General features: G+C 43.9%; 1 long non-coding RNA gene across 1 annotated transcript in view; it reads left to right on the top strand.

Moving 5' to 3' along the window:
- Nucleotides 1-27,500, top strand: part of LOC121878829 — a 151,694-nt gene that overhangs the window by 26,843 nt on the left and 97,351 nt on the right. Inside the window, exon 2 of the long non-coding RNA XR_006091234.1 lies at nt 7,271-7,330. This is a non-coding gene — a long non-coding RNA (uncharacterized LOC121878829). The remainder of the gene's footprint in view (nt 1-7,270; nt 7,331-27,500) is intronic.

Genomic DNA, 27,500 nt, shown 5'->3' with positions numbered 1-27,500 from the left:
CAGTTTCCTTCCTTCTTTCTTTTCCTTCCTTCCTTCCTTCTTTCCTTTCTTCCTTCCTTCCTTCCTTCCTCCACACTAGTCAATTGGAGTAATTTTGTATTTATAAATGAATACCAAAGGTTATAACGAGGCAGATGGAGGAGTTATATTGGGTTAGTGGTCTCTCTCTCTCTCTCTCTCTCTCTCTCTCTCTCTCTCTCTCTCTCTCTCTCTCTCTCTCACTGCAGTAGGACGATGCACCATTTTTCCTCGTGGAAGCTGTGTGTTGATGGCAATAAAAGATGGTTCTGCTGGTAGCAACAACAGCCGCAGAAGCAATAACAGCTGCAGGGCCCAACAACAGCAACAATAGCAGGTGTTGGGGGACGACACCAGCAGGAGCAGGAGCAGGAGCAGCAGTAACAACAACATAAGCAGGTGGTTGTAGTTGTAGCCTCAGGAAGCAACATTAGCAGGAACAGAAGCATCAGTAGCAGTAGGAATAAGCAGATGGTAGGAGTTGTAGCCCCAGGAAGCAGGAGCAGTAGCAGGAGTAGCAGTATCAGGAACAACAGCATCAGTCACAAAAGCACAAGCAGGTGATATCAATTATAGCCCCATCAGGGAGCAGCAACATTATCAGGAGGAACAGTAGCAGCAGGAGGAACAGTAGCAGCAGGAGGAACAGTAGCAGCAGGGACAACAGCAGAAGCAGATGGTAGTGGCCGCCTCACAGGACAGTTCACAGCAGCAGGAGGGGGTATGGGTGGTCACGAAGGGCGGTGCTGTGGTCATGTGGTAACAACTATAGTGTTCTTTATGATGGATCACCTCGTGCACTCACCACGTCTCTATTACTGCCCTAGCCATCAGAGTTTTATGGCCTCGTCTTTTCTAGCCATAATGTCTTGGAAAGTACCCTTGAGTCTCCTCTACCCATGTCTTAATCAGCCATAATGTCTTGGAAAGTACCCCTGAGTCTCCTCTACCCATGTCTTAATCAGCCATAATGTCTTGGAAAGTACCCCTGAGTCTCCTCTACCCATGTCTTAATCAGCCATAATGTCTTGGAAAGTACCCTTGAGTCTCCTCTCCCCTGCAACCAAGTCTGAGCTAGCCATAATGTCTTGCAAAATGTCTCGACCTGTCCATTTTCCTCCCATCCAGGATTGCCTCATCTGATCTTATCTATAATGATCCCACTATCATCGTTTAAACCAGCCATAATGTCTTCCAGGGGGCACTACTACGATTATATTGCTCTCTCTAGAATGCCTTCACTTAACCGTAATGACTTCAACACTGTTTCAGCCATAATGTCTTGAGGAGTGTCTCTGTTATACTTAACCAGTCACTCAGTCAGCCAGCAATGATGTCTTACTTTCATCACCTCCTCACAGCCATCCATCATGTCTTACTGAATATCCCTATGTGGGTTTATTGTCCAGCTGATGTGCCTCTTAACCCCTCAACCCAAACTTCGGCCTGGCGGGTATTACCATCATCGTTGTTGTCTGTTTGTCGATCTGTTTGTTCGCCTGGCCTTCTGTATGTCTGTCTATCCGTCGCTCTGTCTGTCTGTTCGTCTATCTATTAGTGTCAGCGTGTAATTAAGATATATCGTGAAGGACCTGACAATAATCAACCAAATTCACTCACCCCCCCAAAAAGTATCTGAACGGAGGTGATCGATGGATTTCTAAATGAACACTACGACTCCCATTGTCTTGGTAGGGTTGTCTAAAGCCTTCGTCCGTCGTGTCATATTGTCTCGTATTAAATCGTGAAGATATTTTTTTGGGGGTAGTGAGTGTTGTTCCTGTTGATGTTTATCTGATGTTACTCTGTTGATATATTTAAATGTAAGGAAATAATTATCTTTCTCTCTCTCTCTTATCTCCCTCTTCCTCTCCCACTCCTCGTCCCCCTCTTACTCTTCCACCCCTCTTCCCTCTCATCTTCCCACTCTTCCTCTCCCACTCACCATAATGAAATAAAACACGACATTTTCCTACCATTCACTTCATCAAGAGAGGATTGAATGCTTCCTAAAAAAAAAAAAATCCGACCAGTTTCGTTTTTGGTTTAATTGGATAATCTGGGAGCCTTTACTTGTGTCAAAGATATGTAGAAAAATCGTAAATTGTCTGGTAAATGAATTCCTCTCACCTGGGACCAAAGATAAAACTGTCTTTCATATCTTTAAATCACGTCATGGATTTACAATTTACAAAAGGGTCTGTAAAGTCAGGTCACGAATTTACAAAAGGTTCTGAAAGTCAGGTCACTAATTTACAAAAGGTTCTGTAAATCAGGTCACTAATTTACAAAAGGTTCTGTAAATCAGGTCATGCATTTACAAAATTTCTTACAAAAGGGTCTGTAAAGTCAGGTCACGAATTTACAAAAGGTTCTGAAAGTCAGGTCACTAATTTACAAAAGGTTCTGTAAATCAGGTCACTAATTTACAAAAGGTTCTGTAAATCAGGTCATGCATTTACAAAATTTCTGTAAATCACGCCATGGATTTACAGTTTACAAAAGGTTATGTAAATCACGCCACGGATTTACAATTTACAAAGTTGTTTTTTTCATGATCATTGTTTTTTTGTTGTTTTTTTTTGGGGGGGGAGGGGACAATCTAATACCATTTACATCAGTGTTTGTGTTAGTCTTAAATTTAGTTCAGGTAACAGCTACTTACTTACGATGATTTACGAGTACACAAGAGAGGAGACATACTTTGATCTTATCTCCTTCGTCAGTAGGCTGTAGGAGCTGCAGGAGATCTCTGTGTGTCTTGTTCCGGAGAGCAGTAGGTGGGCGTGAGGTAGGTGGTGATGGTAGTGGTGGTGGTTGTGATAGGTGATAGTTGTGGTGGTAGTGGTTGGTTTGGAGTCGTAGGTAGTGGTGTGTTTGTAGGTGATGATAAATGTTGGTAGTGTTGGTAATGGTGGTAGTGTTGGTAATGGTGGTAGATGGTTGTGGTGGTGGTTGATGGTGGTAGGAGATGATCCCGTCACTCCACACGTTGATGGATCACTCCTCACTAATTTGTCCGCCTTTGAGTACAGAGTCACTCAGTCACTCAAAACGCTGGAGCTAATTTGATTCTTACCATAAGGCGTCTTAAAGGTGATTGTCCCCTGCTAACGACACGGTGGCTTGTTACTATCTTGCCATTATACGGAGGGCATTGTAGGGACGTGTATGGTGATGATGGTGGTGATGGTGATGAGGTTGTGGTTGTGGTGTAGGTTATGGTAGGGTTATGGTGGGGGGGTTGTGGTTATTGTGGTGGGGGTTGTGGTGGTTGTGGTGGAGATTGTGGTGGAGGTAGTGATGATGGTAGGTTAGGCTAAGTTAAACAAGGTTAGGTTAAGTTACAGTGTGTTAAGCTAGGTGAGGTTAATGTTAGGTGTGGTTAATCTTCAGGTGCCAGTAACCATTCTATCACTGAAGGTAAATAAACAACTGTATATACCTCAAAAGCAGGAAATATTCAGAGATGTTTTACCAATATAGAGGTAAAGCCTTCTGAAGACTCGTGGTTCCTCTCGTTAAGCAAAAGATAATGAAATAGTTTCCCATTTTATCTCATCATAGAAAACTTCATATTTCTATTCACAAGCAGAGATCGTAAGTGTGTGTGTGTGTGTGTGTGTCTGGACGTGTGTGGGAGGAGGGTGTGTGTGTGTCTGTGTGTGTGTGTGTGTGTGTGTGTGTGTGTGTGTGTGTGTGTGTGTGTGTGTGTGTGTGTGTGTGTGTGTGTGTGTGTTTTATTCATATTTTTTACTTTCTCGAGGAATATTTGTTAAGTGTGACCTAACTTAACCATGGACCTGGTCTTTCTCACCCTTGTTTGTGTTTACCAGGAGAGATTTTATCAATTATATCTCGTAATCATTTAACTTAGCACCGTTTACCTCTTGTAATGGAAGGGTTAGGGCAATGGTTTTGACCTCTGACCTTTCACACACACACACACACACACACACACACACACACACACTCTCTCTCTCTCTCTCTCTCTCTCTCTCTCTCTCTCTCTCTCTCTCTCTCTGTATCTACTTAATATCTCTCTGTTTGTCCCTGTCTCTCTGTCCTCTTCCTGTCTGTCTATCCTTCCCTTCTCTCTCTGTCTCTCTCCATCTCTCCACCTACCCAGCAGAGTACTGACACTCCATCACGGTGAAGGACATGGTCTCCCTCACACAAGTCCCTATGACATATACACAGCGTCTGCCTCCTCTCAAACTCTGGTCTAGTGTCGTCACCCTTACACGCCCAGACACTTTACCTCTTACTACCTATAATAAGAAACAACGTCACCACGAGCAATCAACAGTGTCTGGCGTTTCCCTTAACCCACACGGTGATATGCAACGCTATGCCAAACGAACGTAAACTTCTGTGCTGGTGGATGATGCGCCAAACGACCATACGCATGATTTCTCGCTTCCTAAAGTTGACATATTGGTGAAAACAACTTCTAAATTTACGCATATACGCTTCACCTTTATCTACAGTGACGAAAATACACCAGACTAACTTACTCTTACCTTCTGTTAACTCCGGCTCTCTCTAGATACGAGTATTTGGGTTAAAATGTTCGCTTTTTTTTTCCCCTCAAGGTTGTCTGGTGTTGAAACTCACTGTTTATGGTCAGAAAAAGATGTTTTTTCTTGTCTCCGTGACGTGAAGTTTAACCCGTGAGTACGATGACATAACCCCTAGAGTACGGTGACATAACCCCTAGAGTACGGTGACATAAACCCTAGAGTACGGTGACATAACCCCTAGAGTACGGTGTCAAAATCCACTGAGTACAATGATATATTACTCAAGGTGTTTAAGTCATCGTGGGGGAAGTGGAGTGGAGGAAAGTGTGGAGGTGGAGTGTGGGTCATGGAAGGACATGGAGGAGGTGGAGTGAGGGTTATGGAAGGGGTGTGGAGTGAGGTGGAGTTGTGTGTGGCAGTGACTGTTATCCTTGGGTCGTGACGTCAGATGTCAGCGAAGACGTTGAGTAGGTTATAGTATGTTGTTATGGTGTGTGTGTGTGTGTGTGTGTGTGTGTGTGTGTGTGTACGAATCTCTCTCTCTCTCTCTCTCTCTCTCACTAAGACTGAATCTGAGGAATCACCGTCCTGAGCCCTGGGATCTTACATAGGTGAGTAATGGAGCAGGAGGCCAGTGTATCTGGAGAGGTGGGCAGCTGGGTGTGGCGAGGTGGGTGGGTGGGTGGCTGGAGTGGGTGGAGAGGTGTCTTGTGGTGTTGGGTGGTGAAGTGGATTGGTGGAGTGGGAGGGTGGGTGGTGAGGTGGGTGGGTGGCTGGGTGGTGAGGTGTGTGTGAGGTTAGTGGGATGGTGAAGTGGGTGGATGGGATGCTAGGGTGGGTGGTGAGGCGGGTGGTAAGGCGGATTATTGGGTGGGTTATTAGGTGGGGTATATAGATGGGAAGCAAATGTAATGGGTGGGTGGGTGGGTGGCAAAGTGGGTTGGGTGTGCGGGTGGGTGTGGGTGGGTGGGCGGCAAAGTGGGTGGGTGTGTGGGTGGGCTGAAAAAGATAATACCATCATACATACACATTTATTCACCCTTGTTCACAATTACTGAAATATACCAATAATTTTATACGGGTTGAAAAAAAATATATAAATTCCTTATCTAAAAACGAAATATCCTGATGTAAATTGTTTCAGAGAATTAAAAGTCATATATTCTGCGATAATCAGATAGGCTTTATGCATGAGTGATATCAAGAGATGTTATTAGCGTTTATTTCAGTTATTTCAGTGGTAATTAATAAAGGGGTGTAATTAGCATGATGATGGTGGTGGTGATGGTGGTGGTGATGGTGGTGGAGGCTGACTCAAGTGGACGTCTGGATATATTTAACTCTCTCTCTCTCTCTCTCTCTCTCTCTCTCTCTCTCTCTCTCTCTCTCTCTCTCTCTCTCTCTCTCTCTTCTTCTTCTTCTTTCTTTGTCTTTTTTCTTCTCTTATCGTCTTTCTTTTATCATCCCTTTATTACCGATGTCATCAAAGGTCAGGCTAGAGACGCGTTCATATCTGGTGAAACACTCCACCAAAACACACAATTCACACACCAACATTCACACACCAACATTCACACACCAATACGCCATAACATTTCTTGCTTCGTAACTTTAACAAAAAACAAAATACATTTAGAATGAGCCATCAAAACCACACACACCCACACATACAGACAAACCCTCAGTAATACACACACCTCGTCATGAAAAAAAAAAATAATTTATATACTATGATAAACTCTATTACCTCAATGTTATCACTAGTTATCTTCACTTCAACAACTACAATGATTATTTTAAAGATAACATTTAATAGCCATGTTCTTAGATACGTGTGAATATAACAATTTAAACTCTTAGCATTAGGATTTTCAATAGTTGGCCTTATATTTCACTGTTATCTTTCCCTACAGGTTCAACACATTACCTAGTAGACGTCAATGGTAAAACTGAAGTAATTTCTGTTAACATTTCCAAAGCACGAGAAAAATTTTAGCTTCGATCCTTCTTAGAAAATTGCTTCCCTGACCTTTCCGCTTCCGTCCCCTTGATGTCTTCTTTCTGGATGATGGCTGAGTGTGTGTAGGTGTGGGTGGATGATGGCTGAGTGTGTGTAGGTGTAGTGGATGATGGCTGAGTGTGTGTAGGTGTAGTGGATGATGGCTGAGTGTGTGTAGGTGTGGGTGGATGATGGCTGAGTGTGTGTAGGTGTAGTGGATGATGGCTGAGTGTGTGTAGGTGTAGTTGATGATGGCTGAGTGTGTGTAGGTGTGGGTGGATGATGGCTGAGTGTGTGTGTAGGTGTGGGTAGGCGATGGCTGAGTGTGTAGATGTGGTGTACAATATCTGAGTGTGTGTAAGTGTAGTAGACAGGAATATATTACCACTAAATCAAAATATATAATACTTATAATCATCGTCATATTATATTATTTTCACACCATAGTCACCTGCACAATCAAACACTAATCAGATCTCAGGTGTCAATCTTACCTCAACTCTACCTAAGACAATGTTATATCTTTAGCTATGATAACTTCAAAGAAACTTGACCTTATATTCAACCAATCTATATTTCATTGACCCATAACTGGTAACTATTTTTTTATGTTAATGTTAAGTTATAATGATGGAAAAAGCCATTAACAGATTAAATCGAGTGGGAAATAAACTTAGACTTTACTCACCTGTCCAAAGGTTCTAACTAAATGATTTTCTTTGTACTGCAGGTGAACACAGACAAGACGAGACGATACCTTGAGGACTCTTAAGAAATGTTCTACGTTAAGGTAAGATGTAAGGCGATTTTTTATGGGGGGGGGGGTCACCTGAAAATTAGTGACCCCAATTAATTTCACCTTAAGATTAATTACCTTAACCTAACCTAACCACATGCCTATTTATCGTCTTATCCTGTAAATCCTGAAGACGCACAACCATCCCAAAGATAAGAAAGATAAGCAGGTGGAAGTGTAGCTAATTATCCCACCTGGGGGTTATCTTTGGTTCAGGTGATATGAGAGGAGGGGGGAGGTAATTCATGATTTCCCAACTTTACCTGTGTTTCTTCGTGTTGTATTCCAGGTGATGCTTTTTAATCTTTCTTAATTTCAGGACAGATGGGTTTAGGCTTTGGGGTGGTAGGTTAGGTTGTGCGAAGAAGTAGTTAGGTTAGGTTTAGGTTTAGGTTAGGTTAGGTTAGGTTAGGTTAGGTTAGGTTAGGTTAGGTTAGGTTATGGTGGTGTGTGTTATGGTGTATGGCGTTATGGCGCACTTAAGGCAGATTGGATGTAATGGTATCTTATTTTTTTCTTTACTTATACCTCATCCAATTCCATCCATCTTTCCATATATCCATCTGTTCCTCAAACCAACTCATTCATCCGTCCCCCTCAATCAAATATCCACTCCCTTACCTATCCATCTATCCCTCCATCCATTTAGCCATTCATCCTTCAATCCATCCGTCCATCCATCCAGTTAGCTATCCATCCATCCATCCTCATACCCACCCAACATCCACTCACTCATTCTCTTACTCATCCTTCCATCCATCCATCCATCCATCCATCCATCCATCCATCCATCCATCCATCCATCCATCCATTCATCCACCCATCCCATTAAGGAGAAGTACCACGAAATAGGTCCCAGAGCCTTCAGTATCAAGGACAGATATCGCAAAAAACTTCTTCACGTGAGAAAAATTGTGTCAGTGAGTAAACCAGATCAAGAGAAATGAGAGATGAAAGAAAGTAAAAAAAAACTTCTTCACGTGAGAAAAATTGTGTCAGTGAGTAAACCAGATCAAGAGAAATGAGAGATGAAAGAAAGTAAAAGTTACTCTCCAAACTTTCTTTTTTTCTCTCTCTCTAGCTTTCATTCTCTCTCTGTAGCTTCTAATCTCTCTCTCTCTCTCTCTCTCTCTCTCACAGTCACCCAGCAGGGAGAGAGTTAGGTGAAAGTTTGAAATCGTGTATTGCTTTCTCAGATAACTTTCCCTTCAAACTATCACTGATTTTCGCTTGTATTAGAGACGAAAAAAAAGTATATATAATGTTTTATCTTGTGTATATATATATATATATTTTCATCCCCCAAAAGTATAAATTAGTTACGTTAGTGGATTTGATGATTTTATATAGATATGAATGTGTTGATATGCGTTTATTATACTGAGTTATGATTTACGATATATGAGGTTGAGAAGACTGTTAGTAATGTCCCTCTGCATTTACCAGTATTTCTATGTGCACCATCACTCTCCTCCACACACACACACACGCTTGACGCCACCACCATCCCTCCAAGTACTCGAGGTGTAGCGGTCGGTGTCGGGAAGGTGTAGATACACTATCATACCCACGTCACACTGACCTTACCTCTCATTTGTCGCTTTTGAGAGCAGCAGCCCAGAGTACACTCACTACACTGTGTAGAGTATACTGTTCTTGGTATACCTGTGTCATGTTATACGCTACACTCTTGCTACTTACACCCTGACACCTTGTTTACGCGTTCCTGATGTACTGTAAACATTATACTTGGTCTACACTTGTATAGGCCTGTATATTTATGCCATTATATACACATTATCCTTATACGTCTCTCTCTCTCTCTCTCTCTCTCTCTCTCTCTCTCTTCTTCATTCTCGCCCTCTCCCTCTCTTCCCTTTCGTCAAAATTCCATTATCGTCGTCTTCCCCTCGCCTGGGGTCGAACCCTCGCTCTGCATATCCGACTCGAGAACAACCAATCACCCACGTGTAAACTCTACCGATAGTTCCCCTCACTTATGGGGAGGGGAGAAGAGGGGAGAGAAAGACGAGGGGTGGAGAGAGAGGGAGGGAGGGAGGGAGGGAGGGTAAGGAAAGGGAGAGAGTCAGTAAAGGAAGGAGGGGGAGCAGGAAGAGGAGGAGAGAGGAGGTATTCTGTACACTCAATAATAACAGAACCTTAACTTAAACTCCCACCTCTACCTCTACCTCTACCTGTTTGTCTCCAGGTGAGGGCAGGAGGACGTAGCCCCTTCTCGAGTATCACAGGTAAATTTTTCATCGTCCCTCCCTCAAGGAGTCTCTTAATATTTAAGTGAGAAGGGAGGCAGAGGGATATTTTTTTTTAGGGGAGGGGAAGAGCTAGGGGGGAGGGTGAGGCTAGGGGAGAGAGGTGAGCTAGGGGAGAGAGGTGGGAGTAGAGGGGGAGGCTATAGGAGGAGGAAAGGGCGGTGGAAGGTGAGGAGGGAATGAGGTGGAGTGGGGGGGTGGACCAAGGAGAGGGGAGAGAAGAGAGGGAGGAAGAGTGGGCCGTCAGATGAGAAAGTGAGAGGAGGAGGAGAAATGCAGCGGACAGAGAGAGAAAGAGGGAGGCTGTGTGTACAAAGCGATAGGCTGAATAATAAGGTGAGAGAGAGAGAGAGAGAGAGAGAGAGACTTATTGACCTACGTAGGGGAGAAAATAACTGCAAGTGGAGATGGGGAGTAGGAGGGAGGGAGGAGGATGGTGGGAGGGAGGATCGTAGGGGAGGTGGGGGTTTGGGGAGAAGGGAGAGGGAGAGAATTAGGTGAAGGAGGGGGAGAGAAGGGAAAGGAGAGGAGGGGTAGAGAAGGGAGAAGAGGATCAGTTTGTTTTGATTGTCAGGTTTGTGTCGAGGAGGAGGATGACTTGCAGAAAAAGTCTAAAGGAGTAAACTAGATAATTACTCTCGCCCTTAATGACCATAATGTAGTGTTAGCCCCATTGTTCGTCGCCCATAATGCTATCTCTGTTGTAGATAGATAGATAGATAGATAGATAGATAGACTACACTTGTCTTCCACACGAGGGACAGGTGTACTGGCAATACACTCGCCTTTCATGTATGTGACTCTGGATCGATCCCACTTTGGCTCACTGTCTGTTTATGAATACAAATCTATCTATATTTGTGTGTGTTTGTTGTGTGTGTGTGTGTGTGTGTGTGTGTGCAGTTACCTCTATGTTTAACCATTCGTCTCTCTCTAAGGGTCTAAGTGGGGCCCCCGCAAAACCCCTGCGTCACTAAGGCGATACTTTGTTTACACCGCCATATTGGATTTCAAGCCTCGAATGCCAGGGTTCAAAGTAGAATGTTTTATGGACACTGTAGTCATTAGTTACTAGGGTAATAAAGATATTTCACTCTTAGATGGAATTTTGTGGATTTCTGGTCGATTTGAAGCGAGTTTTACCAAGATAGGTTAGGTTGAAAGCAGCTGTAAAACAAGATGGGATACTACCCCTGTGGTACCCTGCCAACTATAATAATTGAATAAACTTGTACAAATAATATAACAAACTCTAACTATTATCTCTCGTTATCTTGTTATCGAGGGCGAGGGACTTTTGATACAGCCTTATGTTGGCTATATAAACAAAAAGTTTATCAAGAAAAAGTAAAGATAAAGGTAAAAGTATTCAAGGCAAAAAATGTTGGGTGAGTCAGAAAGTTTGGGAGGTAAGGTGTTGTTTTTGTCAGCGAGGTTCTCTTATAACTTTGGCGTTGGGTAAATATATTGTATATTACGTAAAAGGATGACGGGGTTGTGGGGAGAGAGAGAAAGATATCCCCCTCCCAAACAAACACACGTCCCCCCACGTCCTTATCCACACTGAACCCTTAAAATATCCACTCAACATATCCACACACCCAGTGAATTGATCCATCATCAGGACATCACACAAATTGAAAAACACCAAACAGAAAAAAAAAAACCTGAATAGCCATTGTAGCTCAGGGCTCCCCAGGTGTCCTCACAACAATTAACTGGAAATTCACCAAATTGTTTTTGTTTATAAACTGTTCAACAAAAGCCAGGATTGTTTACATCATTTTAATAGATTTTGATGTATTGTTTTTCTCGTTATTATTATTGGAACGATTGTTTGCCTGTGTAGATGTAAGGGCAGGTTGTTTACTGTTTGTTTTGGTCCTGTATGGTCGCCCTGACGTATCTACAAAAGCAAACAATAAGTGAATAAACCTAACCTAACCTAACCTAACCTAACCTAACCTAACCTAACCTAACCTAACCTAACCTTATTTATGCTAGTCTAATCTAACCCTAATACAGCTGTTATTGTTGTTATTGTTATTGTTGCTGCTGTTATTATCTCTGTTATTGTTGTTATTATTTAACAATGTATTTTCATTTATTGTTGTTTTATTATTGTATTATTGTTGTTATTGTTATTGTTGCTGCTGTTATTATCTCTGTTATTGTTGTTATTATTGGTGTTGTTGCTGCTGTTATTATCTCTGTTATTGTTGTTATTATTGGTGTTGTTACTGTTAATATTGTTGTTTTCACTGCTACTGTTGTTATTATTGTTATTATTGGTGTTGTTGCTGTTGTAGTATCGCTGTTATTGTTATTGTCACCATCCCCGTCACTGAAACACATCATCACTATACCGTAGACTACATGTACTTTATGCTGGGGGGAGGGAAGACACAGTTACTTCCTCGACCGGTTTGGGTAGTGTATGATCCTTGCTTATAAAGGTTACCGGTACAACTGGTTCCTGTGGTGACTTGGGGCTGACACTGCATGATTCTTAGGATGACGTTGGTTCGAATCTTAGTCTGTCTATATATCTGTCTGTCTGTCTCTCTCTCGATACTATCACCATCCCTACCACTACCACCATCACCACCACCCCCCAACATTGTTTCTGACAACTTACCACGTCTAATTAATAACCCCCCAATTCTCCCATAACCTCTAATCATAACACAGTTCACTACGTCACTTTTTATTCTCGGTTTTTTGTTTATTTTAGGAATCATTGAGAGATAAACAGCAAAGAAAACGGAACTAGAGAGACGAGAGAAGAAAGGTGAGAGAGAAGGACGAGAGAATGTGTGGTAGAGAGAGAGAGAGAGAGAGAGAGAGATTGTTTGATTGAGTTACTGGCTGGTTGATTGTTTAGCTGACTGGTTGGTTGAATGACTGACTGACTGACTGACTGACTGATGGTACAACACACAACACAACATCAACAACATCAGCCTCCCCGAGATGTTACCCTGGAGGTGAGTGTCTCTAGAGGGGGATGTTTTTCAGGTACCCGTGATGGACGATAATGGCAGCGCCCCTCCTTAGTTGTCACGCTCACTAAATCTACGAGAGGACAAGGTGTCACGTTTGCTGTATGGCCCTACACTCTTCCCTTCCTTTCCCTCCACGTCCTTCTTTCCCTCCACGCCCTTCTTTCCCTCCATGCCCTTCTTTCCCTCCACGCCCTTCTTTCCCTCCACTCCCTCCTTTCCCTCCACGACAAGTGAATCTACAAGAGATCAGGTGTCACATTAGCTCTCTGGCCCTACACCCTTCCCTTCCTTTCCCTTCCTTTCCCTTCCATATCCTCCCTTTCCTTCCACCCTTCCCCCTTTTCCCCCTCCACGCCCTCCCTACCACGCCTAGTGAATCTACGACATACATCCAGGCTGACATCGTGGTGACATACATACTGACTGACATGTTTCATCTTCACTACTCCTCCACACAAACGGCCGATTGACCTGTCCGATTGCTATCTCTCCCATCACAGAAAATTACCTGGCTCCTGTGATCACCAAACGCCCCATCTTCCTCGTTCCAACCATCACTCAAATTGCTATTCTTTTTTTTAACCATTTTCTCACAATATTCTGGTGTTGTTATAGTGAAATATATCCTCGTTCTCGATTCACCTGAAGATTAACCACCCTAAAGTTACCTGGAGAGGTTAGGTTAGGTTAGGGTGATTAATCTTCAGGTGAACAGATTCATATAATAACCACATCATCCCAACACATATCCTACAAGCCTCTGAAACAACATCAAAATTCGACTATTTATTCTCTATCCTAAGACTATCCTTCTTGCCTCCTATCCACAAACACAACACGGAATGGACGCCAACTTTATACATCAATACCAATCTAATCTATCACTGTACTATCATCAATTTATACATCAAATACATTATTATTATTATTGATGTTGTTTGTAAATAGAACAGATTAGTGGATAATGTGTGACTGTACTATGTTATAATTTAGTGCTAATTGAGTTTATAAGCTGGTGTGTGTGTGTGTGTGTGTGTGTGTGTGTGTGTGTGTGTGTGTGTGTGTGTGTGTGTGTGTGTGTGTGAGTGTTTTGTCTATTATGTTGCGTAGTGACGGATCCTTCTGTCATGGTTGATAGATATAGACAGACAGACAGACAGACAGACAGGCAGGCAAACAAACAAACAGATAGACAGCCAGCCAGACAGATAGACAGACAGACAGACAGACAGACAGACAGACAGACAGACAGACAGACAGACAAACAAGGTAAAATGCCTCAGCCAGTTCAGGACACACACTCCATTATGGATTTTGGCGTAAATATTTTCCTATGGCACTTCGCCTGGCCATTCAGCTTCAACACAACGTCAAAAATTGCGTAAAATGTCGAGGTTATTGTCGTCAGTTTGTGAGCAGTGCAGCGAGTGGGGAGGAGAGGGACGAGTGGGGAGAGGGAGGGGAGAAGAGAGGGAGGGGGAGGTGGGAGGGCGACTGTGGACGGGATGGGAGAGAAGGAGGGTGAGAGGTAAGTGGTAAGGGGAGGTGGGAGAGTTAAAAGTCGAATGTTATTGGTTGTTTCGATGAGGTCCGCAGTTATGATTGGTCCGTTGGTATTATTGTGGAGGCGGGTTATTTGACGAGGGGTTGATAGTGTCTAGTGGTTGTGGATATTCTCTGTCTGTCTGTCTGTCTGCGTAGGGGAAGGAGGGAAGGAGGTGGAAAGGGAAGGAAGATGTGTTGGGGAAAAGGGAAGGTGTAGGGGAGAGACAGGGGAGGTACAGTAGTTAGGCCACCGTCTCTGCGTGAGGTTATCGTCAACATCTCCCTAATGATGTTGTCCCCTCGGCGTCACCACATACTCAAGACAGCATTATCGTACGAACTCTGCTATATTATCGCATTTGGCCTTAAATTATTTAGTATTTGGCCTTAAATGAGCGTGTTTGGCCTTAAATGAGAGTATTTTGCCTTAAATGGTCATATTTGGCCTTAAAAAATCGTATTTGGCCTTAACCCTACCCGAGCGATACCCTACCCGATTCATATACCCGACCCGAACGACTACCAACCCGATCCCTTAACCCGACCCGAACGACCACCTATCCGACTCATCAACTACCTGATGGTCATCTCGCTTTCCCTAATTATCACTAACTTTAAGACCACCCAGATCCTATCAGGCTTTGGGGGATGAGGGAGGGGGGATGGGGAGGGAAGAGATGAAGAGGGGGAGGGAAAGAAGAGAGTGAGGGTGAAGGAGAGGGAGATAGGAGGGTGAGTGAGGTGGGGGAGAAAGGAAAGAAAGAGGTGATTGAGAGGAAGAGAGGAGAGTAAAGGAAGTGAGTGAGAGAGAGAGAGGGAGAGAGGTAGGTAAGGAAGAGGGTGAAGGGAGGATTAGGAAGGATATGTGGAGAGGAAGAAGATGGAGGAGATGGAGAGGTGAAGGAATGGAGTGGGGAAAAGGAGGGAGGAGAGAGGGAAATAGAAGGGACAGAAGAAGAACGTTTATATAGAGGAAGAGGAATAAGAGGAAAAAATGGAGAGGGGAGAGAGGAAATAAAGGGTACAGGAGGAGGAGAGGAGAGGGGTAAGAGGGAGATAAAAGGGGAGAAGGGAAAGTGGGAGAACAAGAAGGGAAAAGGAAGATAAGGCAATTGGGGATTAGACTCGTCCTGATTGGCTGAGAATGACTGGAAGAGGAGTAGTATTAACCAATGGGAGTGCTTAATGACCCGTGTGTTTGTGTTTGATCGATTAACTGATTATTGAGCTTAAAGGTTAGGTTAGATTAGGTTAGGTTAGGTTAGGTTAGGTTAGGTTAGGTTAGGTTAGGTTCTTCTTAAATCAGTCGAGTGAAGAGTGAGTTTTGTGTCGAGCAATGATTATGATTTGTGTTTTGGGTCGATGGGAGGGGGGGGGCAGCTCGACGGCCGCTGATAGGAGAGGTTGAGCCTGGAGGAAGGAAGAAATAGATCCGTAAACAGATAAAGAAAAACATGGCCAGGTATGGATGAGACGATGGATGATTAAGAGAGACAGGTGAAGATATACTGTTAGCTAGTGCGGGAGGAGGTCACAGCGTCTTCCCGGCGAGGCCACTTGTCCACTTAGGTATGTAATTGAGTAATTTGTGTGATACTCATTCAAATATTGCGGTGTAGATAGATAGATAGATTGATAGATAGATAGATAGAGAGAGAGAGAGAGAGAGAGAGAGAGAGAGAGAGAGAGAGAGAGAGAGAGAGAGAGAGAGAGAGGGCATACCATGAATAATTAATGCCATAACTTCAGAATCTTACATGCCCTCTCTCGTACATCTATATTAAGCCCCTGGTAGTAGTAGTAGTAGTATTACCTCCATTATGTTACAAACCTCGAGAAACACGATATACCACCCACCTGGCATAATTAGTCCCATAACAAATTATAATAACTAACGTAATCAACTATGTCTCTTTATATCTCACTTTATAAACCTGTTCTAACTATTCCTCCTTAAACACAAACTGCTAGCGGACTGTCACCCCCCACCCCCTCCCTCCCTCCCTCCCTTCCGTGTTAATTATATCATATAAATTTCCCATCTGTCTCTTAAGCCTTGATACGAACAGTAAATTAAATAAGACACTAGCTTCTCTCCCTGCATGATTCCTTCCTCTACCACCTGACTGCCCCTGGTAATGCCTGAGATGTCGAGGTAAGGAAGAGGGGGAGGGGGAAAGGAAGGGGGAAGGAAGGGGGAAAAAGAGGGAGGAAGAGAGAAGAAAGGAGAGAAGGAAGAGGGAAAGAAGAAGGGAGGAAGTTGGAAGGAAGAGAGGGGAGGAAGAGAAAAAGGAAGAGGGGAAGGAAGAGGGGAAGGAAGGGAGGAAGAAGAGGGAAGGAAGAGGAACGGTAAGGCCAGACATAGATGGTAGTAATGGTATTATTGTGTCTGCTGTTTCCTCTGATGTTCTCTAAGGCCTAAAAAAATCTTCATTACTTTCACTAGTTGGTTCTGGGTCTCTGGAAGTGGTTGTTGTTTATACGTGGCTTTCTTTCTTTCTCACCACCCCCCTCCTCTCTCTCTCTCTCTCTCTCTCTCTCTCTCTAGTCACGTCACCGAGTCATTATCACAGGTAGATTATATCCACTGGCGTTATTATTCATATGGGGATCATTACTATACTATCACGCAACCACGCCACTAATAATGTTTTCACCTACGGGATTATTTCTGTATGTGTGTCTGTGTGTGTGTGTAGAGAGAGAGAGAGAGAGAGAGAGAGAGAGAGAGAGAGAGAGAGACAGAGAGAGAGAGACCTTTATCTCTCTCTCTCTCTCTCTCTCTCTCTCTCTCTCTCTCTCTCTCTCTCTCTCTCTCTCTCTCTCATCAAGGTGTGACAGACAGACAGGTAACGCCTACAAAGTGTCATTTGGTCATCTCAGGTGTCCTACGGTATGTTGTCTCGTATTTCACCCTGTCAATAGTTCAGAGGAGCTAGGTCTCCATTGGTGGGGGGGGAGAGGTTGAATAGATGAGGAATGAGGGAGAAAAAGAGGAAGGGAAAGGAAGGACGAAAGATGGAGAGAGGGGGTGGGAGACAGGATATAGGGGTGGAATGGAAGGAAGGGAGAGAGAGAGAGAGAGAGAGAGAGACAGAGTACTTAACCACTAGATAGGCTTCAGACTAATTCTTGTGCAGTAAGCCCTGTTGTGTGAGAATAGACAATAAGGGATCCATTTTCTATGAATTTTGTGCTATCAGAGAAAACGGGTCACGTCAGGAGATACAATGGTATCTCCTATCACGTAGAATCTTAACATCAGGGAGAAAGAGACGAAACTAGACCCCTGAACACAGACCAGGAAGAAGGCCCGAATTTTCACCTTAAAATTCTGGGTTATGGTTAGGTTAGGTTTGGATTGGTTAAGGGCAGATTAGATTAAGTTTGGTTAGGTTAAGTGTGGATTAGATAAAGTTAAGGAGTAGGTTAAGTTGAGTTAGGTTGGTATAGATTACATTCCGAGAAATAATGAATCCGGGGGAAAACTATCATATATATCTGCTCTTACGAACAGAATTTACAATATTTCCTTAATATATGAGAATTAGAGTTTACAAGTGGCTTAAATTAACAACAATACCCCGATGGCTTGTGTCGCACCGACCACGAGAGGAGGGGAGTCTTAAGCCACCCTGTCCTCCTGTCGCGGTTCATAGTGAGGACAATGCGTGGCTCTGAGAGATAATCGATTGTGATCACGTCTGCCATTGTCAAGGCGAGAGGATCAGCACTCACTGGCCACTACTCTCACTCCCCCTCTCACTCCCCCTCTCACTCCTCCTCTCCCTCTCCCCTCACACGGTCGAATAGGTCTCATTGTCCGCTGAACTTGAAGGTCATTCCATTGACTAGTTATGTCGTAAGTCCATTGGGCCAATCAGAGATGCTGTTAGATCATAGACCAGACAGATGTGTTGTAAGGCTGTGTACTACTGTATTAGTTATGATCAACGCTGTGGATCATTGCTACTGACACGATGCTGATGGAGCAGTGACATAAGGAATTCGATTTCATCCTCTCTACCTCGCCCTCTCTCTGTCTTGTTTCGATTTCATTCTTTCATTCTTTCTGTCTGTCTATCTCTTTGTCTCTGTCTGTTTCTCTCTCTCTCTCTCTTCTCTCTTATTCGTTTCGATTTCATTTTTCTCTCTTTCTCTGACACAGTTCACACGAGCTCACAACAAACGTCTTAATGGAACAACATATGTTTACGCAGGACAGGACGCCGCGGTACTCCCGACACACACAAACACAGGTAGCACCAGCGTCTCCCCTACAACGACCACCATTAATTGTTTACCATTCTCGGTGACACTTTGTTTAGCGGCCGTCACGGGGAGGAACTTCTTTTGGACTCTTGCCGCGGCGGGAGAAGAAGGACATTCCTACGATCTGGTCTTCGTCAGGTTGTCGCGGGTAAAGTTCCCTCACAAGACACACCAACCATCAGTCAGCGTCAGGTTGTGGCGAGAGCAGGTTAATGATGGTTGAGACACGAATCATTAGTTCCCTACACTGTCATGGACGTTATCGCCTGAACATCACCTGACGGAGGGAGGAGCCAGGAGGTCCCCCAGTGTCTCTCAAATTAGTTCACTATTCAGTCCTTCAGGCAACAGAAGGGAGACAATAAACCATCTAGTTATTGTCGAGTCGCATCAGCTGGGGGAGGAACTACACCCTCCTACAGTAGAATCTGGGGGCAGTGTCCACGGAGTTAGGTCTCTGATATCAGCTTGTGGAGGCCCAACTTGCATCCTGGATTCTCAAAAGCTCCTCCTCACCTCTGCAACAGGAAACTTGAATACGTATCTAACTCCAAGTCTCATTTATTACAATACTGACATTATGTTGATTGTAACTCTCATGTCGTACCTTGAGCAAGCTTCCCCACAACACTGGATGAGAATTATCGTAAGAAGTTTCAAGAATTTAGTCTCTGGGCGTCGGAAGATTGCAAAAAATGACCCCAAACAGACGTGCCGCAAGGAGGGTGGAGGGGTGGGGCATGAGGGGTACGTGTCGCAGGTGGGGGAGGCATTAGGGGACGTGTCGGAGGTGGGGGAGTAGGAGGGACGTGTCGCAGGTGGGGGGAGGCATGAGTGATGCTGAAACAGTTAGATGAAGAGAGACACTGAACTGTTTTTTTTTTTTTTACATAGAAGATATTTTAGTTGATTATTCAGACAACTTTATACTCTGAAACACACCTGAGTCACTCTGGGAAGGCGAGTCCGTACCCACAAGCAATATATTCTGGCGAGTCTTAATTCACACTATATATATTACGACGATTCTAATTGGCTAGTAAGTTTGTTTTGGTATATTAAGATTCACCTCTCAAGCACACGGCTATAATTACTATGATGTACGGTCAGCGGCAGAAGCAGCGGCCATATTTATGTTGTGTCACATTCATCATCTAACATTAAGTAATTTATGTTTGTATGAATGTTAGTCTTGGTAGTGTAATTATTGAGTTTACTTTTGATTATAATTACCGTCTCCATATATGATCCAATTATTGTTCACACACACACACACACACACAAATCAACCACAACTAATTATAATCTTGATCTCTTTTTTTTCACATCACACCTTATTTATTACATTTTTTCACTATTTCTATTTTTATTTCTTCCTCTCCTAGTACTCAGGGGGTGATGGGTGGGGGGCTGAAAACAGTCTATATATTTGTGAGAGGAGGAGAAAAACTTTGCAATACTCGTTTGTAAAAGTATAAAAAAAATAGTGTGCCGTCAATTAGGCCTAACCTGCTGGCTGTGTTTAAACTGGTGGTGGTGTGGCAGAGAGAAAGAGAGAAAGAGAGAGAGAGAGAGAGAGAGAGAGAGAGAGAGAGAGAGAGAGGCTATCGACAACACAATTTCGGTAATTAGAAAAAAAAATATTAAGCCACATTCTTTACGCCCCTTTACAGAATTCAATGAGACATACATTATATAAAACCATGCAATCCATAACAATAACTTATATATAGTTAAGCTAATTATAACCCACCATTTGGTATCAAGAGTTCTGATTGGCTGAGATTCCCAAAACAAAATCAGACTTAAAAGCTTTTATGACGTCGCAACTTAAGTCTGTTCCTGCGTGACTTTCTTTGCCTCTCTGTCACAGTCAACACTCTGTACGCTAAGAAGGAGTAGTAATTTAGCCGCTGGATATTGTTTCTTGAATACTTTAGCTGTACACAAGATGCCTATGTTATCTTAGTGGAAGTTTTGATAAGGAGATATTTAGCCCCAGATAAGGTAATAGTTTTAAGAGGAATCCTTGAAATTGGTCTGTCTGTCTGTCTGTCTGTCTGTCACTTCCGTCTTCTCTCTCCTGCCCCCCTTTGTCTCCCTCACCCATCTCTTTCTCTCCTTCCATTCTCTCTCTCTCTCTCTCTCTCTCATAATTTATCCTCCTAATCGTTCGTTTTGGATTAAGAGTTTTACGAGAGAGAAAGACAATGTCCCACCCCCCCCCACACACACACCTAACCTAACCTAACCTAACCTAACCTAACCTAACCTAACCTAACCCTACCTCCATAAACAACACATAGACGACTCGTTCCTTATTATTTATGGGTTCACACAGGAAATCTGACTGAATAGAGAGAATTACCGTGACCTCGCGTGACTTGGATATTACCTGCAGAACTAATGTGACCTTCCATTATGTATAGGAAACACCGAACAGATCATCAAACACACAGATCATTTCCAGACACGAATTTTGGTTTTAATTTAGTCAGGAATTCTGTAGTTGAGGAAATTAGGTGAAAAAGCGCTTCTGTATTGTAACCTAACCTAACCTAACCTAACCTAACCTAACCTAACCTAACCTAACCTAACCTAACCTAACCTAACCTAACCAAACCAAACCTAACCAAACCAAACCTAACCAAACCAAACCTAACCTAACCTAACCTAACCAAACCTAACCAAACCTAACCAAACCTAACCCAACTGCAAACCAAACCTAACCAAAACCTAACCAAACCAAACCTAACTAAACCTAACCTAACCTAATCACCCACCTAACCTCGTCAGCCCGGAAGAAGGAAGTGGGGGAGTTGTGTGGATAGAGGATAGGAGGATGTGTGTGCTTTCCTCCCCATCCATCAAATAATTATATCATTACGCACGAAAGGTAACTCACTGTAGTCTCATTTGCTTAGGGGTGGGTGGGTGGGTGGTGGGTGAGGTGGTGGTAAGAGTGTGGGTAGGGAGGTGAGTGGTGTGGATGGGTGGGAAGACGAGTTTAAAGGTGAATAGTTTAAACCCACAAGATCAACAGAAGGGAAACTTTACTCAAACTCATCCCTTCTTCTGCGCCTCCGTCGAGTAAGACCAACAAGACCGATGTACATAAACCAACAGTGGGTCTCAATACCTCAGGCGTGATGACCAACACACCTGGCCGCGTCACCCTTCTGTGTTTATTTTGGGTATTTAAGAAGCAGTTAACAGCCTGTAAACCAGCACCTACCTGACGAAGGCACCACCGATTACCTGTTTTTCTTATTTCTGTCTTTTTTTACCATGTAGGAGTATGGTAGGCCTAGGGTTACCACTGATATAGGCCTCAGGATCTTTCTGTGGGTTTTCAAAGATTCACATTTTCACTTCCTCACATTACACCTTTACCTGGGCATAAGATACGGTAACTCGCTAAGGTAAATCCTCATTGGAATTTTGATACGGTGAATGACGGTCCTTCAGTGAATCAGTTAGCTGTGTGTTTACATCTCCAGAATGGTGGAAACATCGTCAGTAGTAGGATCATCGTGTGGTAGGCCTAGGCAGGGCTGTGGGGCTGGGAAATAGTGTGTTTGGTGGTGTTTACAAGGTGAGGAATTAATAATATACAGTTGTGGTGTGTGTGTGTGTGTGTGTGTGTGTGTGTGTGTGTGTGTGTGTGTGTGTGTGTGTGTGTGGGTGTGTGTGTGCACCTGGATCATTACATCATCGTTTACTACAGGTGAGTTAGGTCGTCTTCCTTCAACACTCATTAAGGTTCATAGTTATGTATCCTGTCTCACTAACTGACTTCCTCACATTGACCTCTTGACCTAGTTAATATACAATGAATCAAGGTGTATCAAGACTAGTCACTCAAGCCTTGTACCTAGTTCAAGCTTGTTCATGGTATCAGCTGATGTTGTGTTGTGTTGGTGGCGGCGTCAGGTGGGAAGGTGGCGGCTACGGTGGCGGTGGCGGGGAAGGTGGCGGTGGCAGGGAAGGTGGCGGTAGGTACAGTTAGCGAGGTGGCGGGAGTCAGCGAGGTGGCGGCGTTTCACCTGTATATGATAAATATCTGGGAGCCATCGATGACCATACCATTATAAATCCTCCTCCACTGCCACACCCTCCCCTACCTGCTATGCTGCCCCTACCATGTCAGGGGCGGCGTGGAGGGTGGTGGAAGGGGGGGTGGGTCGGAAGCCTGGAGGGTGGAGGGTTGGGGTGGGACGGGAGGGGCTGGAGGGTGGAGGAATGGGGTGGGCCGGAGGCCTGGAGGGTGGAGGGTTGGGGCGGGACGGGAGGGCTGGAGGGTGGAGGAATGGGGGCCTGGAGGCCTGGAGGGTGGAGGGGTTGGGCGGGATGGGAGGGCTGAGGGGTGGAGGAATGGGGTGGGACAGAGGGTGGGAGAGGAGGAAAGGGGCGGGGCAGAGGCTGGAGGGTGGAGTAGAGCGGAGGATGAGGGAGTGCCAGAGGACAGGAGGAAGATGGGGTGGAGGGAGGAGGGAAGGGCAGTGTGTGTGTGTGTGCGTGTGTGTGTGTGTGTGTGTGTGTGTGTGTGTGTGTGTGTGTGTGTGTGTGTGTGTGTGTGTGTGTGTGAGTGTGTGTTAGGTTAGGTTAGGTTAGACCATCAGACCAGTGAATCAGAGACCTACAGACCCACAAGTGTTGAAGCTGTGTTAAGAGAAACTAACCCTCGCCATGACACGTGTAACTGGGAGCAATTTTCATATTATATTGAGTGAGTGAGTGAGTGAGTGAGTGAGTGAGTGAGTGAGTGAGTGAGTGAGTTAGACCTGATAATATCGTGATGGTGAAGTGGCGAGGATATATCATGGTCCTTTCTTAACAGGATGGAGGATAGACACGTGTTGAGGAATAGATATTATATAGCAGGTGTTTATATAGGTAGATAACACCTGAACAATTAATTTACCTGAAGTACAATTAATTACAGGTGATGTTCTTGGTAGATCCGTATTACTCGAGTACAGGATCCACCACCTAGTATCTTGTATTTACGTGTGAAAGTGTATGTAAGTGTGTGTAAGTGTGTAAGTAAGTGTGTAAGTGTGTTGAAGATGATGGTAAGGTAATTGTCATTGTCCGGGTGTCTGAAGGTACAATTGGTATCCCCTTTGGCTTTGTGTCTCATAAGGATGTGGTGTCTATGTCTGGGGATAATCTCACGTGAATATCAAAGCAGAGGAGAAGGATCTATCACCAGTCTGAATAATTAATAGAGTCCGGTTATCACCCCTCCTACCACCACCACTACCACCACCACCACCACCACCACCACCACCACTACCACTATCACCACCACCACCACCACCACCACCACCACCACCACTACCACCACCACCACCACCACCACCACCACCACCACCACCACCACCACTACCACTCTGACACCACTACTACTCACCACCACCACCACCACCACCTCACTACCACCACCACCACTACCACCACCACCACCACCACCACCACACCACCACACCACCACTACCACCACTATCACCACCACCACCACCACCACACCACCACCACCACCACTACCACTACCACTATCACCACTATCACCACCACTATCACTACTATTAAATTGCCATCATGCCCCCTCTACCCACCTACTACCACCACCATCACTACCACCAACCCCTTTATCACCACCACCACCGTATACCATGATGGGTCGGCTTGATAACACTGGTAGAGGAGGAAAGTAGGGAGGAGTGAGAGAATAAGGGTGGGAAGGAGAGAAAGGGGGGGCGGGGGGGGGATCTGGATCTCAGTATCATACAACAAGAGAGAGAGAGAGAGAGAGAGAGAGAGAGAGAGAGAGAGAGAGAGAGAGAGAGAGAGAGAGAGAGAGAGAGAGACTACCATTGAGCATAACCACCACTACCACCTATCACCACCACCACAACCACTACCACCCACCACCACCCACCACCCACCACCAAACACTTCCACCCACCATCAACATTTAGACAGTAAATACTAATTAGCGTGAGGTCAGTGATGCCAACACAAGCTTCCTCCAGGTGTGTTGTGCCTTACAGTGTTGCCACACCCATCTTTACTATGTTCATCTCTCTGCTTCTCTCTGGGTTTTTTTTTCGTTTTATCAACATTTATTATTTATTGTCTCGTGTTCTCCTGTTCAGCTACGTTTCCTTTATTTATTTATGTTAGTAATTCTATTTTTTCTCTGATCATTGGTTTATTTTCCTTCTGTTTCTCTTTTTTCTTTCCTTCTCTTGTACAATACTGATCAAGCAGACAGTGGAGGGTGTGAGGGTGTGGGCGGGGAGGGTGTGAGGGTGTGGGCGGGGAGGGTGTGAGGGTGTGGGCGGGGAGGGTGTGAGGGTGTGGGGTGGGGGAGGGTGGAGGGGTGTGGGTGGGAGGGGTGTGAGGGTGTGGGTGGGGGAGGTGGAGGGGTGTGGGGCGGGGGAGGGTGTGAGGGCTAAGGGGAGGGGTGTGAGGGTGGGCGGGGAGGTGGAGGGTGTGGGCGGGGAGGGTGGGAGGGTGGGTGGGGAGGGTGTGGAGGGTGTGGGCGGGGAGGGTGTGAAGGTGTGGGCGGGCGAGTGTGTTAGGGTGTGGGCGGGCGAGTGTGTTAGGGTGTGGGCGGGCGAGTGTGTTAGGGTGGAAGGGAGGGACTCGTGGCCTGCAGGTGTAGTCTGTGATAATATTTTGCTTCATGGAGAGTGAGATGCATTTCTTCTTAATATATTATCCACACTCAGGTATAAAACTCACACTCAACTGGTGTTTTTTGTCAGGTCTCTTACAGCTTGTTGCTAATAAATGCCTGAATGTATTATCTTTGATGCTATTATCAAAAACAAAAAAGCATCAACTCCACTGAATCAACACGTATGACAGTGGAATCGAATAGGATTGTATATAAGAGATAAACGATAAGACTAAAAGGTTCAATCGTCTATAATTTACGCTATTTTCTTTTGTTTTTATTGCACCATGTAAGATGGACTCAATAATAAAACAGCTTCTACTGAATTTTATCACCAATCAATCAAACAGAATTTTCAAGTCCTGATGCCATATTTATTTTTGTGTTTTGTTACGAGTTATTTAAGGATAATTTCTTTTTTTTTCACATTATAAGGTAAAAATAAATCATGCTCCCTAGGATTCATATAATGTATACCTGTGTCTGTTTCTCTGTCGTCTCTTGAAGCATCCCGGGGACTAATTAACCCTACCTGTTGTTACTAATTAGTGTCGTAAGTTTAACTATTATATTTATAAGTAGTTGGTAGTAAACTGGGGTATACTGGTGATAAACTAGAGGTATATTGGTGGTAAACTGGGGTATACTGGTGATAAACTAGAGGTATATTGGTAGTAAACTGGGGTATACTGGTGATAAACTAGAGGTATATTGGTAGTAAAATGCAGTATACATAAGGCAAATTGGTGTATAATATAAACAAACTAAAAATACACAAAAAAAAACTAAATATACCTTAAATAACAATCATACAGACTCCAAATATTGTAAACTCACCTTAAAACCTTAAAAATAGTAAACTCAGGTAAACTCGACGAGGCTGGAACGACACATTAAGTAGACAATAGTATTCAGACAAAGAGATGGAGTAACTTGTTATCTCCTGAATATATTTACCCTGAGTCGACACGTATCATCCCACACATCAACACACAACAGGGAAAAAAAAACACGACAGGGACATCAATGAATACAGAAAGCTCTCATATATACATACGTGTTATGTATTTATGTATCATGATTTCACTATTATGGGTTATGTATATTATGTATTTTCTTAAGTTGGGTATTCATGTATGTATAAGTTTATTAGTGGTTATAACACGGTTTGGATAGATGAACGTTGATGTGTATGTATGTATGTATGTCTGTCGCAACTGTGGTAGGATGGTGGTTGGGTTTCCTGGGTGGTTGAGTCCACGTGGTAGCTGTGACCTTCCCAATATCCTGTCAGGTTACACGTGACGTCAAGCACACACACACACACACACACCTTCTGTACATCTAGTGACGAAATTATCTTCTTCCTAGTATCAAGTTGAGTGTGTGTGTGTGTGTGTGAGTGCGTATGTGAGTGTGTATGAGTGTGTTGCTCTAGACTACAAATCAACAAACAGATTAAATAAACAAATAAACTAACAAAGAAATTCATATAGGCCTACAATAACAATCACAAACAATGAAAGGAACAAGAAATTCAATTCACCTGGCTTCTATATTAGGCATGGCGATTCTCATCCATACAGGTGAGAATAAGGCTTACCTGGCCACCCTAATAGACACAGAGCTAGCAAGACAATAAACTAAGGCTGGATATGGGAAGGGTATTATACAATGAGTCGTGGTTTTGGGGGCAGGAATTTGGTGAACCGGTTTTTAAGTGTTCGCCATCACAGGTAATCTTCGTCAAATGGCTTAATTTACCTGAGGAGAACTTTTTTTACACCTCCATAACAGGTGAGGGTGTTGATCAAAGGGGCCTCTGTTTTAATAGTTCTTCAAACCTAACCTAATGTAACGTAATGTAACCTAACCTAACCTAATCCTAATACTGTAGGGGAGAATGAAGGAGAGAAGTTAAGGAAGGAAGGAAGGAAGGAAGGAAGGAAGGAGGTTGAGGAAGGGGCAGCGTCACGGAGAGAGTTTTATGCGTCTTAAAAATAAATCCCACTGTGAGTCTCTTAGGAGCGTATAGGGGGCGACAGCGACGATGACTAATACGTAGACTAATGGAGACGACAGGCTATGGTGATAACCTGTCTGGCGATGAATTATGGGGGGGCGACGACCTACCATTAAGTAATTTTAAGTGTGGTAACTTATAAACTGAAGAGAACATCACGAAACCATCATAATGTTGACTCAAAATCATCATAAGTATAAGTGAAAGATAGATAGAGTTTAAAAGAACGTAAATAAAGATTTCGATCCTCTTCTGAGTTAAATTAAAGGCATCTAACACTAAGTATCTCATGTTCTTTTGTCTATTAGGGGATTAAACACGATCCTGGGACTATTTTATGTGAGATTCAAACATCATCACT

This window comes from Homarus americanus, unplaced genomic scaffold (genome assembly GCF_018991925.1).
Source record: "Homarus americanus isolate GMGI-L3 unplaced genomic scaffold, GMGI_Hamer_2.0 scaffold47294, whole genome shotgun sequence".
NCBI classification, from domain to species: domain Eukaryota; kingdom Metazoa; phylum Arthropoda; class Malacostraca; order Decapoda; family Nephropidae; genus Homarus; species Homarus americanus.
Note: the sequence above shows the minus strand (reverse complement) of the source record. Positions and strands in the feature narration are given on the sequence as shown.